Source organism: Chlorocebus sabaeus, chromosome X, assembly GCF_047675955.1.
Source record: "Chlorocebus sabaeus isolate Y175 chromosome X, mChlSab1.0.hap1, whole genome shotgun sequence".
NCBI lineage: Eukaryota > Metazoa > Chordata > Mammalia > Primates > Cercopithecidae > Chlorocebus > Chlorocebus sabaeus.
The window spans coordinates 142,785,089-142,800,487 of record NC_132933.1 but is presented as its reverse complement, the minus strand read 5'-3'; the positions used below and the strand labels follow the sequence as shown (position 1 = coordinate 142,800,487).

At 48.1% G+C, this 15,399-nt stretch overlaps 1 protein-coding gene across 1 annotated transcript in view; it reads left to right on the top strand.

Moving 5' to 3' along the window:
• The first annotated feature begins 539 nt into the window (after positions 1 to 539).
• The window catches only part of CLCN4 (chloride voltage-gated channel 4), an 81,081-nt gene continuing 66,221 nt past the window's right edge, over positions 540 to 15,399 (top strand). The window contains exons 1-2 of the mRNA XM_007991001.3: positions 540 to 944; positions 2,129 to 2,392. The gene's annotated coding sequence lies outside the window, so the exon portion shown is untranslated. The remainder of the gene's footprint in view (positions 945 to 2,128; positions 2,393 to 15,399) is intronic.

The window sequence follows — 15,399 nt, the reverse complement described above, 5'->3', positions numbered from 1 at the left end:
AATATTGCAGCAAACTTTCCCCAGTCAGGGGTTCGCACACCATTCTTCCCCTCCAACCCCTACTCCCCATCCCCCAGGACAAATTCTTGGACATCAAGTTGCTGGAGCACATGATACCAACAGCTGTGGGACCCGGAGTAATTGGTGAAACTGTGTATTTGTAAGGCATTGGGTAGGAAAAAATGCTAAACAGACCACCAGAAAGATTGCTCAATTTACATTCCCATGGGTGGTATTGGTTTTTGCTTTTTTTGGTTTTGTTTTCTAATCTTGGCTAAAATGACAATTTGACAGGGGAGGGTGGAGGGTGTTCAGAGAGCTCTCTCATTCTGTTGAGAATTGCTTGGCCCAGTTATGGGCCTTGTCTGAATTGCCGGTTTGCTGTAATGTTTTTTACAATTGAGCAATCAATTGTAAAAAAGAGAAGGTGAAACTAACCTACTGCAAAGAAACTGCTCCAGGATGAAGAAGGTTGCCTGTATTTCGTCATTTCAGCCAAGCCGGAACACAGAGCAAGGCTGTCTGCACCGTGCTACTATCCTCTTCAGGCTGCAGGGCATTTTATACACCCACCACCTCCCATTGATTCTGGAAACTCCGGCCACAGAATTCGTGCAGCCCAGCCCCTGAGGGTGGGGCGTCCTGTCTCCCGGACGCTGGGTTTTCTCTGGACACGAATGCCCCGGGGGTAGGAGGCGAATGACACTGGCACGGCGGGGCTCCGGAGCCAAGAGGTGACCAGGCTGGCTGGGCAGGGCTGAGTGGCTGGGCCGAGCACGTGATGCTCCCAGCCGGCCTCCGGGGCCCTCTGGGCTGAAATCTGACATTTGCCTCTGGCAGGAAAATGAGCTTGTCAGTTTCTGCCTCCATTAGACCCTCAACCCAAAGGAGCAGGAGATTTCGGTAGCGTTTTAACTTTATATCTCAGAATCTGAAAGCTAAAGGTAAGCTGCTTATATCACTCAGAAAAACAAATTTGAGAGGAGTGACCTACACTGCGACTTTGTTGATTTTTAAAATCTGGTGTTGAAAATAATTGATCGCTGTGGGAGTCAAGGGCTGTATTTATCTCCAAATTAGAGATTAACCTTCTGAACAGAAATTTGGTTAATTTGGAGGAAATGATGGTATAAGGGCCAGGGTTAAATATAGAAGGACATGAAAGCTGCTGGAATAAATTGCAAGTAAACTTAACTCTAACCTGCTTGTAAAACAATCTATTTCATGTCTCTTTCAGGGCTGTGAGCAAAGGGAATGTTATAATGGTGATTTTTAACTCAAGTGAAAGTAAATGAATCTATTTGCAATTGGAATACAAATAAAAGCAGTCTTTGCTTTTGTCCTTTTACATTTCAAAAATGCTTGTGTATTTTGGCAAAAGAAAAGTTTATATGTGCACTGCTTAAGTTTGAAATATGCTATTTCAAATTTACAAAATTATCACAGTTGTAATTTTCTAAAGTCTTTCTAGGCAAGGCTGTTTCAGTTGTGAATGAGAAATGTTGACATTGTACATATTTTCTGTGATAGTAAAATGACTCACTTCTTCAGAATGTGATAAAAATTAGAAAATGTGAAATAATGAGTTATTGTGAATTAACTCAAGTCTGAGAGATTAAATGCCTTGCCAGAAGATGTAAGAAAACAGATACACAAATACAGCCATGCTCACGTAATAGTGCTTTATTTTAAATCATCACATATTTAAGTAAGTAGTAGAAATACGTGGTGTCACCATTTTTTTCCTTTGGCAAATACAAATTAATATTGGAACGCAGCTATTCAGAGTAATCAAAGCATTTATTCATCCGTGCAATTAGTATAATGTTCCATAATGAATTGCTTTGAACTAAAGTGTTTGGTATAATAGTCGATATACGACTTGAAACACAGAAACTCTATGCAAAGTATGTCCATGCTATATTTTGTGTCATTATGATTTGCACAAAATGTTTATTTCTCCACTGCATTTGATAAATACTAGTTTTAAAATAAAACATGAAATTGTATTTCCTTTCACTGTAATCCCCTTATTGCTAATTCTTTCGAAATCCTATTACACGCTTGGAGCCTGTGATAATTTGGATTTCTCCTCCTGTGTGTTGTTTTTCATAATTCTTCGCGAAAGGTCAGGCAAGCTGCACACATCAAGCGAAACGGCCTGAGGGGCGGCCAGCGCGAGGGTTTCTGGCCATCACCCCTCACCTCCCGGGACTTCCAGGGTCTTCCCCCCACCCCGCGCACACCTCCCTGCCTCGCCCGGGAGGCGTCACGTGGCAGCGTGGGGCCCGCCTCCTGGTGATGTCACGGCGCTCGCAGCCGTCGCGCTGAAGAAAGGATGCTCGAGGATGCTGTCCAGGTGGGCGGCCGCGGGCGTGATGCGGCACTGCAGGTAAGGGGCGCGCGGCGCCTGGATGCCCTCCCCGGCGCCCCCGGCAGCGCGGTCGCTTCAGATGGAGCCCGGCCTGCGGGCCTGCGGGCCTGCAGCCCGGCTGCGCCCCCGGAAACCCAGAGTGGGGCCTCTGGCTGCTGCGGCGCCTGCTGCCCACAGCTGCCTGCTGCAGCTGCATGCACCCGGCGGGGATGGCCCGTGGCAGGCCCACGCGTGACTTGGGTCTTGGCATGTCCGCCCCGAGAAAGTGGGCAGGGGCCAGACAGAAAGACAGGGGGAGGGGAAAAACACCCTTCCGGCGGGGAACAAAATTTGAAGTGACCACACTGCATGCATTCTAAGTAGAGAGAGGGGCTTTTAAGAGGTAACTATCAAGTGTTTTCCTAGTGTCATTCTGCTTCTTAAATAATGACATGTTTACTAATTACAGGCCTTTGTCCTCAGTAATTAGCCTCATTTCTTTCAAAGCAAAAGCAGGCTGGGGAATGGAAACTTCTTGGTTAGCAATTTAAGAGCCAGATGTGCAATCTAAATTGCTTTGCATTATTTTGCAAGGTTCCAGCATTTACAGGGCATACGTCAGAAATGTATTTTTTTTTTCCTTCCAGGTGTTTTAAGTAGATTAAAAAAGAACAGTATCCAATAAAATAAAAATAAATTGCAGCTTCCAAAGATAACATGTGAGTGTAAGAGACAGCTCCATCTCTAAGAATCAAATGATCTTAAGCAGAGAGTGGGGGTGGAGATAACACCAAAACCTAACAATTCCCAGAGTTCTTTTTAATTCTCTGATAATTTGCTTACTGAATGGAGGGGTTTGATGACTCAGCGACAGATGGAGGGGGGTCAGGTGACTTCAGTTCTAGCATGACAGTGGGTGGGGGATTTTAATGGACTCTTTCTAGAGCGTTTACATTCCTTTCTCGGGGTCAGGAAGAAACTATAGCAGGATGTGTGTGGGCACCCTTGGGGGAGAATGTGGCATTTTTTTCCCCCTCTAAAACCTGACCCTTCTGGAAGGTTTGTTGTCACTAAACTGTATTGGAACTCACATCATGAATAATTTGACCAACCAGCAACGTTGGGGGGCCTGTAAAGCAATGCTATTTCCATCAATAATTGAAGGAGTCATTTCTTTCAGAATTTGGGACACCCAGATGTGTTGCTGCAGTAATTTAGTAACTTGTTTATTGCCATTTTCTTCCTTTGGTTCAGTTTGGTTACACAAATTAAGATCCCTGGGTTCCTGCCCTCCCTTTTCCCCCAGCTCAACCCTAGATAGAGCAAAGCAGATGATAGAGGTGGATCTAATAGAGACCTAGATTCCACTTTTGGCTTTGTGACTGTGCAGGCTTGGACATGTCATTTTGTGTCTTTGGGTCTCGGCTATCTTGTCCTCAAAGTAACAAAGGGATTTAGGTCAGGGTGTCTCAACCTTGGCACTACTGGCATTTGGGGCCAGATAACTCCTTGTGGTGAGGCTGTCCTCTGCATTGTAGGATGTTTAGCAGAATCTCTGACCTCCACCTACTAGACGCTACTAGCACCTCCTCCCCCAGCCCCCAGTTGTGACAATCAAAAATGTTGCCAGACATTGCCAAATGTACCCTGAGGGCTCCCTTGCCCCCTGTTGAGAACCACTCATTGGGATGATCTCAAAATGTTCTTTGGGCTCCAAGAATTCATTTTCTTATGATTGGTTTGATGCCAAGCCCTTGATCAGAAATCTGATTCCCTTTCTTAATATCATATATATTGGAAAACACAATGTGAAGGCGTTTTTATGTTGTGAATTTCCAGAAATAGCTTCTGTGAAAAGGGGAGGAGCTGTGTGTATGTCATTTGTAGCTGGGAGGCTAGCTTGGCGGAAAGGAGAGTGTTAGGGAAACAGGAAAAATCAGAGCACTAGATGAATGTGTGTTGAAACCTGCCGGGGCTTCGTGCTCAGCAGACCTGGAGCACGTCCCTGGACATACTCACTCTAACCCTGGGTTAGACCTAACAGCTGGGAGTCCATTTCCTTGTCTGCAAAAATGAGAATAACAGTGTCCACTCGGAGGTGTTGTGAGGAAGAAACGACACCATGTCTGGTGCTGGTGCGGGATGTGGTGAGGACAAGAGGGTTGGTAATGTCTATACAGCTAGGAGGAGGCAAACACAAACTGCCTGCACCACCAGCGACACGGACACTCGCTTAGGGCAGACATAGTCGCATGCTTTAAGCTTCAGTCCAGGACTTGCATCTAAAGATCTGGCTTTGACACTTAGGAGGGTGACCATGGCTGCATCACTTCACCTCACAGAGCTGCTGTCGGATCTGTAAAGTGGGGCCAGCTGTACTTGCTGACTCTGCTTCCTTGGCTGTTGGGGAGGGACGGACGGAAGTGAGAGGGTCTGCAGGCTGTGAAACTCCCGAGAGACAGGAAGCAGGGATGGCAGCAGCGTAGCAAGGGGGGGACATGTTTACTCTGTGTGTGTGTGTGTGTGTGCGCGCGTGTTGTGTGTGTGTGTGTGTATGTGGCAGGGGGGCGGGGCTTAGAATGGCCAGAAAACATTTCCTTGTGCCCCAGGCTTGGAACTTTGATGTGTCCCTCCCCTGTGTTCCCTTGCCATCAGCTTGCTCTCTCTCTCTATCTCATCTTTCCTGGCACCATGAAAATGGTCTCCTGGGGGAGGTAGAAAAGCCCTGGTGGGGGAGGTTGGCCTTCGGTGAGGAAGACCACTGTGCAGAGGGCTGGGGTGAGAGCAGCTGGCGCCATCCACTCCCCATGCCACTGTCCTCACAGGCTTCAGTCCACGGTCATCCCATGGCAGGCCTGTCACGCTCCTGTGTGCCTCTGGTGGGCTTGGTGCTCTGTGGGAGCCATCTGGCCTTGTCTCTTCAACAAGGCAATATCATGAAAGAAAATTTTGAAAAGGGAGATGGGGTATTCTCCATCAAATGAGACTTAAGAGATGGAATAGCCAAATATCACTGTGGCCCTCGATTGGATTCGGCCCGAACAAACGTGCAACAGGCGTTTTGGGGATGCCTGGAGATGCTTTGATGTGACTGGCTATTAGGTGACACTAGGAGACTGCTGCTGCTTTGATTAGATGTGACAGTCCATGATGTGGTTGGCAGCCCCTCAGACAGACGCAGTGATCCCCGCCCCTGGCAGCTGCAACTTGGCATCACCCTCTCCCCTGAGGTTTGGGCTGGACAAAGTAATGAACTTCCAATGAATATGTCTAGCAGGGGGCGGGGGGGTGGCACTTCCACCATGAGGGTGTAAAGGAGCTTCCACCTGGGATGTATATTCTCTCTTGGGTTGCTTACACTGAAGCTGCCATGTTGTGATCAGGCCTACTGAATGGTCCATTTGCCGTGGTGAGGACCTGAGGTCCATTCCAACAGCCTGAGAAGAACTGAGACCTGCTGATGGTGTGAGGGTGTGAGTGGGCTTGGAGACAGACCCTTCAGGCCCAGATGAGTCTTTTTTTTTTTTTTGAGACAGAGTCTCGGTCTGTTGCCCAAGCTGCAGTGCAGTGGTGGTGATCTCGCCTCACTGCAACCTCCACCTCTCGGGTTCAAGTGATTGTCATGCCTCAGCCTCCCCAGTAGCTAGGAATGCAGTGACACACCATCACGGCTGGCTAATTTTTGTGTTTTTAGTAGAGATGGGATTTTGCCATGTTGGATCTGGTCTTGAACTCCTGACCTCAGGTGATCTGCCTGCCTTGGCCTCCCAAAGTGCTGGGATTACAGGTATGAGCTACTACACCCAGCCCCAGTTGAGTCTTGAGATACTTGCAGCCCTGTGAGACACCTTGAGCTGAGGCACCAGCTAAGCCACTCCAGGGTTCTTGACACAGAAACAGTGACATGAGACATGTTTGTGTCCTGTTGCTATGCTTTGGGGTAATTTGTTAGGCAGCAATAGATAGCTACTACTTGTGTTTATGTAGAAAAGTATTATTTTTTAGAGATGTCTACTAAAGTGTTTAGACATAAAGTGTCATGGTGGCAATAATTTACTTTTTTTCTTGTTTAAATTTTTTTTTTGAGATCTCTTTAATGTATGACTTAATAGGAGACAGATGAATTCTCATACTTGGTTCTACATTCAGTCTGTTTCAATATCGCATGTTATGTAGCCTCTGGAAAATTCCATTGTATGCTCATGAGAGATGAACTTAGAAAAAGGCAAATAACAATGTCAGAATATTGTGAAATGTTTTTGACATCATGGAGTCCCTTAAAGGGTCTTGGGGAGCCCAAGGAGTCCCCAGACCACACTTTGAAAACCAGGCTTCAAGATCAATAATTTACTTGTAAATGGTTCAGTTAAATGAAGAGAGAGAAAGAGATAAAGCAGATAGAGCCAAATGTGAACAACCGTTCAGTCTGATTGGTGTTATTCATTCTGGATGATGTTCTGTGTAATTGAAAATGTTCATAATAAGAAGTTAAGAAAAAAGAAAAGAAATGTAGACCCTTAGACATGTTGGGGATTCTGATTGAATAGGTCTGGGGGTGAAGCTCAGGGCTTAACCTGTGCTCCAGGTGCCCCCATCACATGGGCCAGAGCCCCTAGGCACTTTGCCCCAGAGGTCCTCACCTTATCTGCCTCCGCTCCACCTGTCAGCCTTGCAGTAGCAGACCAAAGGGGTTTAGTGTGATGATGCATCTATTCTACCAACCTGGGGGAAGAGGTGTGTGGGGACAGTCCCCCCTCCTATCCCTTCCCCCATACACACTTTCCCTTGGTAACAAGACCTTTGTTTAACCACATTTTCAGTGGGTGGCTTTTTTATGTGCAGGAATGGTTTTTTGTTTTTTTTTTTTTGATTGTGATAAGTATTTTTTTTAAAATGACTTCCATTTCTTTTCTTTTTTTTTTGGGATAGAATCTCTCTTTGTCACCCAGGCTGGAGTGCAGTGGCTCGATCTCGGCTCACTGCAACCTCCACCTCCCAGGTTCAAGCGATTCTCCTGCCTCAGCCTCCCTGTAGCTGGGATTACAGGCACGCATCACCACGCCTGGCTAATTTTTGTATTTTTAGTAGAGACGGGTTTCACCATGTTATCCAGGCTGGTCTCGAACTCCTGACCTCAGGTGATCTGCCCGCCTCGGCCTCCCAAAGTGCTGGGATTATAGGCTTGAGCCACTGCTCCCAGCCTCTTAATTACTTCTTCATTCAGCAAATATTCCTTGGGTCTGTGCGTCTAGGCCAGGGTTTCTCAACCTTGACACTATGGACGTTAGGGTCCAGATGATTCAATTTTATGGGGGGCTATTCTGGGCAATGTAGGGTGTTGAGCAGCATCCCTGGCCACCATCCACTAGATGCCAGTAGCACCCCCTCTCCCAGTTGTAATAATCAAAAATGTCTCTAGACATTGCCAAATGTCTGCTGTGGGACAGTATTGCCCCCAGTTGAGTCCTACAAGTCTAGGCAGTGGGATACATGGTGGGACCAAATGGACAAGGTTCCTACCCTCACGGGACTGATTCAAGCTGAGGGAAGAGGAAATAGCTGTTGGACAGACTGTGTGTTGACTGAAAGGATGGACAGCAAAGGATGCACAGCACTGGACTCCAAACGCTGGTTAAGGAGGGCAAGAAGGCCTCTCTGAGGGGGTCGCACTTGAGCAGAGATCCGAATGGAGAGAGAGCCTCTTGAGCACGGTGGGCTGAGTGCTCAGGGCTGAGGGAACAGCCAGTGCAAAGGCCCTGAGGCAGGGCAGGACAGAAAGCGTTTGTGGAAAGCAGGGAAATCAGCATGTGCAAAGAAGAGCGACCCAGAGAGCAGGGATGGGGAAAGGTACTCAGAGGGTCGCAGGGGGCAGGCCATCCTGGAACTGGCAGTTGTGGTGTCAACCCTGGATTGTCCTCAGTGTAATGGAAAGCCACTGGATGCTCCTGTGTTGGGGAGTGACATGTTGAGACTGGGTTAAAAGGACTGGCTGCTGTCAGGAGCAGTGTCAGAGGTGGGTGAGAGAGAAAGCAGGGTGGCCAGCAAGGAGGCTAGGAGGTGAGAATGGAGGCCAGATGGGGAGTGGCCAGGGTGACCAGGTGAGTTGGACTGAGCAGCTAACCTCTTTAGCAGCAATGTTGTCGTAGGTGCCAGAGTGGGCCCTTGGTGATCAAAGAAGCCTGGCGTAGGAGGGTCACATGGTGGCGTGTAACTACGGGGCAGGGCGTGGAGGCTGCACATGTGTCCTCATGCACCCGGCTCAGTTGCATCATCACCTTTGATGGGCAGTGGCTCCCAGGGACAGCAGAGGAAATGGCCATGCACATTCCCACATGACACCTGAAAAGCTCTCTTTCCAACTTGTGACTGAAGTCTCCCAAGCTGTCAGGCCACTGGTGGCTCCGATGATTCTGGCTACACAGCTTGCTTGCTGTCCTAGGGCCCAGCACATTTGTTCTTGCCACTGAGTCTCTGAATTGGCTGTTCTTGGTGGCTGGAGGGTCAAACCTCACACCTGTTCCCTTGTTGCCTTCTCCAAGTGGCCCTCATTGCTCTGCACTGCCTGTTGTGTGCACTCCTGTGGGATGCAGTGACCTGCAGTCGGGGGTTCACAGAAGCCCCTGCCTGCTGGCTTGCCATCTTCACCCTGTTCTTGACAGGGTCCTGCCCTGCCCCAGGGCCTTTGCACTGGCTGTTCCCTCAGCCCTGAGCACTCAGCCTCCTCGTATTCAACAGAGAGCCTGCTGTTGCCTGGGTTGAAAGTAGATGTGAGGCCGGAGCCTTCCCCACAGAAGGGACTTGAAACCCTCTTGAAGCTGCAGGAGAGTCCTGGAAGGCTGGGGTCAGGCCCTTGACCTGCCCTGAGGACGACACATGGGAACAGCAGGGTCATGAAGGAGAGGCTGCAGGTGGGCAATCCCCCTGAGGATGGTGTTCTGCTCTTCCCATCTGTGGCAGTTGGGGCACCCAGGATGGGTCTGGGGTTTGCTGATGTAAGAGCCACCCTGACACCCTGTTTCCTAGTCGGGGAGGCTGCTCCTGGCCCTGGGTGCTGGGCCTGCGGCTCCTCTCTGTGGCTGCTGCCCCACTGGGCCTTGCCTGCAGTTTTGCGATGCTTCCTGATGGCCTGACTGTGTCTTCCTACTTCTTGGCTCTTTGCTTCCCTTCTGGGTTGATTTGGCTAAATGTGAAAGTTATTTTTCGCCCTCCACTCTAACCCTTGGAGGCGCTGGTTGGGTGAAAAGGCCTTTGTGGTTAGCAGATAGGAGGCCCAACCGCCACCATGACAGCTAGGAGATTGTTCCTCTTAGCTTAGTCATGCCATGCACCAGCTCCCCTTTTACCCCAAACATGGGAATTGGCTCACATGTCAGCCCCTGCGTTGGTCAGAGTGGCCTGCCTGTCTTCACCATGGCGTCCCAGGACACCAGGAACAGCACATGAACGCCGTTTTGGGTGCCTTCCAGCATTTAGCCTTTACACACTTGCTTGTCATGAGTGGCTCTTGAAATTTTCTTTTTATCCATGGAGGGAGTGTGAACCTTGGGTAAGCACAAGATAGGTTGTTGTGGAGAAAACCTGTCAGAAAATGGTGACGGGAAGGCCAGGCCGTGGAGGTGCCAGGAGAGTGAGGGATTTCCCATCTGCACTGTCTTCAGCAGCTGTGATGGCTTGAACTGTGTCCCCACCAAATTCAGAGATTGAAGTCCTAACTTTCAGTACTTCAAGATGTGACCTTATTTGGAGATAGGGCCTTTCCAGAGGTCATCAGGGTGAAATGAAGGCATCAGCAGCGTACATCCCTCCATCTCAGACTTCTGGCCTCCGGAACTGGGAGAAAACCCTCTTCTGTTATCTGAGCCACCCAGTCCATGACACTTGGTTACGGCAGCCCTAGCAAACACGTGCAGGAGCATTTTTTGTGGGTGTGTGAGAGGGCAACCCAGGGGCCTTTAATTAAGCTATTCTCACACGGTTTAGGAGAAACGTGGCCCCCAGTGCCCTCTCCATGGAGGCACGTGGCTCTGGGTCCTGAGGTGGCAGAGGCCTGCCTGCTGTTGTGGAGAAAGGCCCCTGGACCTGGGCTGGATCCAGCTGCCCCTCACTGTGTGTGAGACTTAACCTCTGTGCCGCAGTTTGCTTGTTTGTAACTTATCTGTAACGTGGGCCTGAGGGAGGCAGTACTTCATACACGGGGGTAGTGCTTAGAATGAAGCCAGGTACACTGAGCCCTGTACAAAGGCGTTGTGACTATTATTATGGGAAGAAGTCTCTGGGGAAATTCCAAACCCTTGGCTCTTGGCACCAGCAACACAAACACCTCACAGCCCAGCCCTCTTGCCCCTGGGATGGGGATGTGAGAACACTGAGGCCATTGTGTCACCCGAGGCCACATGTGGTTGGTCTCATCCTGTTTCCAACACGTGGGCTGGGTTTCAACGTGGAACGAACGACTGCATGGCCCTGGGTCCATAGGAACCCTGCCGTGGTCACACACCAGCTGCCCAGTCCTATGGAAGCCAGACTGTGGTTGAAGAAACACAGAGAGTGCTGGGGGCAGGGCCAGGGGCCGGGGAAGAAGTGGGAGGAGGAAAAAGGAAGTGTCTTTGCTGGCTTGAGGCAGAATTTTGAAACAGGCACAGTTTCTTTCTGAGCATCCTTTTGCTCTGAGCTTCCCCCTGTTTGAACCTCCTTGGTCGTGTGGCCCTCCACCCCTCACTGGGGGCCACCACCTGGCTCCCGTCACTGTCATTGCCTTCCTGTCTTCTCCCCTCTGGTGTTTGGAGGGTTAGCTGGAAGGGGTGGAATGAGTCCTGGCCACCTCATCATCCTAAAGTTGTCCGCATTTTAAAAGCAGGACTCAAAATGATTACAAATGAAATGGAAATTCCTGGGGTTTCAGGCAAGGTGGAATAAGGCAGTGAAAAGCTTTGGTATTGGAGCCAGCCTCCAAGATGGGCCTCGACCATCCTACCTCCGGGTGTTCACGCTCATGTGTGGTCCCCTCCCATATGGAACCATTCAGGGCTGACCTGTGTCACCAATAGGATACCGTGGAAGTGACAATGTGTGACTTCCAAAGCTAGGTCATTAAAGACCGTCCTGGTTCTCTTGGACCACCCCCTCTGGAGAAAGCCAACTGCCGTGTCATGGGGACATTCAAGCCATCCTGTGGGGATGTCGGCGAGCAAGTTGGTTGCTATGTGAGGGAGCCCCCGTCCAGCTTTCAGGTGACAGCAGCCCGGGCTGACATCCTGACCACAACCTCCTGAGAGACGCTGAGCCAGAAAGACCCAGCCACACTGCTCCCCACTTCCTGACACATAGAAACTGTGTGAATGGTCAGTGTAAATGGTAATTAGTGATGCAGCATCAGATAACTGATATGACTGGTAAGGGTCCAAAGCCTTCCTGGAGGGGAGGCCCAGTGCTGGTCTCTCCTTGGCTTAACTCCCCAGGCTCTGGCCATAGCTGCCTTTGTTTTGCCCCTTCTGAAGCTCCAGTTTTCTCTGATCGTTCCATAGTTGTTCATGGTATTTTCTCTCCCTTTCATTCCTGGGTTGGAGAGGAGAGGAGAGGAGCTTCATGCAAAGTTTAGGTCTATTGATGATAAGTTAGGGCATATTGAGGATGAGTTTGGTTATATAGATTTTTAGTAAATGGGCAACGACCTGTATTTCATGAAAATGTATATCCCGTGTATCTCTTTATAGCCTGGAGACTTCAGTAAAATATTCCCCAAATGCCAATGGGGTTTGGCTGGGCATTACTTTGGGCTCTCGGCGTTTGCAGATGCAGGAGGTCATTTTCGAAGCGAGCAGCCTCCTTTCCTCCAGCACCGGGGAAACATGCCGCAGCCTGTAATGCAGCATGGAGCACATGCCCTCTGCCCGCTGCACAGCGGATGTGCCGACTCCAGCGCCTTTGCTTCGTCAGGGCTTTCAGACTTCTGACCTCAATTATTTCGGTGGGAGGTCATTTTTGCAAGAGAGGATGCAATGGGTGTTTGAAAAGAGAAAGTATTTCACAGGCACTTCAAAGCAGTGTTGCAAGCATGCCAATGAAAAACCTCACTTTTGTAAAGTGAAGCAGTGAGATTTAATTTCAGCTGATGGCTTGTTTGGATTGCCTTTGGTCAACTTTTAATTGAAATCCATATGCAGAAAAGTGCATAAAGGGTAAGTGTGCAGCTTGATGAATTGTCACAAGGTGAACACACCTGGGTAACAGTGCCCAGATCCAGAAATGGAACATGATCAGCTCCCAGAAGCCACCTTCATGTCCACTTCCAAGGGTAACTGCTATCCTGAATAACACCACCGGTTCCTTGTGCTTGTTTGGAACTTTATAGGGATGGAATCACGGATCCCTTTGTGTCTGCTTTTCTTTGTGTCTTTCTTTTACTTGACATTAGGCTTGTGAGCTTCATTCTTATTATGGGATAGAGTGGTACCTCTTTCCTCCTCATAGCCCTATCTAGCCTAATAACTTTCTTTGTATGTAAAGTATCTCTTTTCTCTCACTGCTTTTAAGAGATCCTCTTTTTCACTTGTTTAACAATTCGATTATGCTATGCCTTAGTGTAGTTTTCTTCTTTTTTGTGTGTGTGCTTGGGGTTTGTTGAGCTTCTTCTATCTATGGGATTATATAGTCTAATAGCTTAAATCTTTGTGTAAACAAGATTTCCTATATTGAATGTTCTGGTCAGTGTATCTACATTTATTTCAGAGAAACTTCTTGACAGAGCTTAAAGGGATTTTTAAGCCAGTTTCCCTCTCAAGCTCTTACCTCCTCCAATTGGATAAAAACAGTAAAGGGTTTGTCTTGTTGGGTTGATAAGAAATCGTCAACTTGTAGTGCTTTTAGCCTCTTATGGGTCCAGAGTCCATTCCCTCAGGCTCCACTGATTCTGTGTCCAATGCCTGTGGCTGGATATCAGGAGGGCACCTGTTTTTGTCAGCCCAACTTTTTTCATGAATGAAAAGTAACAAGGGAAACAAGATGAATTCAGAAAAAAAAAGAGAAACAGTAAGGAAAGGCAAGGTATGCCCTTCAGACAGGCATTGCTACAAATTGTTATGTTTTTTTAAAAAAATATTTTCTGTTTTTCTTTTTTAAAATTTTTAATTTTGCTACAAATTATAAAACTGGTGGGTGACGGTGGATGTTTCAAAACCACTCACATTTGACATGGTAGTGACTTCAGACTGGCCTACATAACCTTTTGTTCTCTGTACATGTACAGATAAAACATCTTTCTTATCTTGATTCTTTTTTTTTTCCTTTTTTGAGATGGAGTCTTGTTCTGTTGCCCAGGCTGGAGTGCAGTGGTGTTATCTTGGCTCACTGCAGGCTCTGCCTCCTGGGTTCAAGCGATTCTCCTGCCTCAGCCTCCTTAGTAGCTGGGATTACAGGCACGCACCACCACACCTGGCTAGTTTTGTATTTTTAGTAGAGATGGGGTTTCACTATGTTGGCCAGGCTGGTCTTGAACTGCTGACCTCAGGTGGTCCACCCGCCTCGGCCTCCCAAAGTGCTGGGATTACAGGCATAAGCCACCATGCCCAGCCTCTTATCTTGATTCTTGAGCATGTCTATGCAGTGATGTCCAAAGCATTCAATAGCTGACTACGTGATAGAGTTTTATGTCTATTGATGGATATAGTATTAATAACACTCCTTGTAGAACAGAGGTAGTATGTGTGCCTGGCTAAGCTTTTTGTGGCTTAGTGGACACTATTTCTATATTGCAAACACTTCATTTTATGCAGGTCCAGATAGTAAACAGAGATGAGTGACACAGGCCTTTGCCCTCAAGGAGCTCACAGCCTAATAAGGGAGGAAACATGTTTGTAAATAATCATTTGAACAAAATGCAGTTTCTAAGTAAGATTGATGTTAAAAATATTAATAGTATAAACAATATTAAAAATTTTAGTGATTAAAACACAACAGCAAGGATGCAGGTCATGAAATGAGTGGAAAATAGGAAGGGAACAAAAGGTTATACTAGGCCAGTGGCTCTTAATGCGCAGCCCCTGGATCAGCTGCAGCAGCCTCCCTTGGGAGCTTATTAGAAATGCAGATTCCCCAGCCCCATCCAAGCCTTGCTGGATCTGAAACTCTGAGAATGGGACCTGACAGCCTGGGTTTCCCCAGCCCTCCTGGTAATGCTGATGCACGTTCAAGCTGGAGAACCACTGGTTTAGACAATGATAAGCCACCAGGGTTCTGTCAGGAAGCCTAGGACAGGCCATTTTAGTGCTCATGTTGTCCCCTAATTGCCAGAAGCCTCAGCACAGCTTGGACCCTTTTGTTAGGGGACTGATCTTTGTCGGCAATCAATAAAGTATATTAGGGAGTTTTTCTGAATTTTTTTTTTTTTTTTTTTTTTTTTTTTTGAGTCAGAGTCTCACTGCGTCACCCAGGCTGGAGTGCAGTGGCGCAATCTCGGCTCACTGCAACCTCTGCCTCCTGGGCTCAAGAGATTCTCTTGCCTCAGCCTCCGGAGTAGCTGCTGGGATTACAGGTGCCCGCCACCATGACTGGCTAATTTTTGTATTTTTAGTAGAGATGGGGGTTTTACCATGTTGGCCAGGCTGGTCTCGAACTCCTGACTTCAGGTGATCCACCCACCTCAGCCTCCCAAAGTGCTGGGGTTACAGGCATGAGCTACCGCGCCCAGCTCTGAATTCTTAAATGAAGGGAAAGTTTTATTTTGCCCAACTAGTACAGCTTACCACTTTGTTTCTTTTATGGATTGAGTTTTTGATGTTATTTCTAATAACTCTTTGCCTAGCCCTAGGTTTTGCCCATTTGTGTAGGAGGGGTAAAGATCACTCACACGGGTTTACACAGGCAAGGGCATAACTGGCTGAAGAAATATAAAATGCCATGTGATGCTGCTTTCATTTGGGTCCTTCCAGAAGTGGAACCTAAAATGAGGTTTCTGGTACAAGTTGACTTGGGAGGGGAGTGGGGAAGTGAGACTAGTAAAGGAAGGCAGCCATTAGGGCCGGGCTGTTAATGTCACCCAATGGGCGACT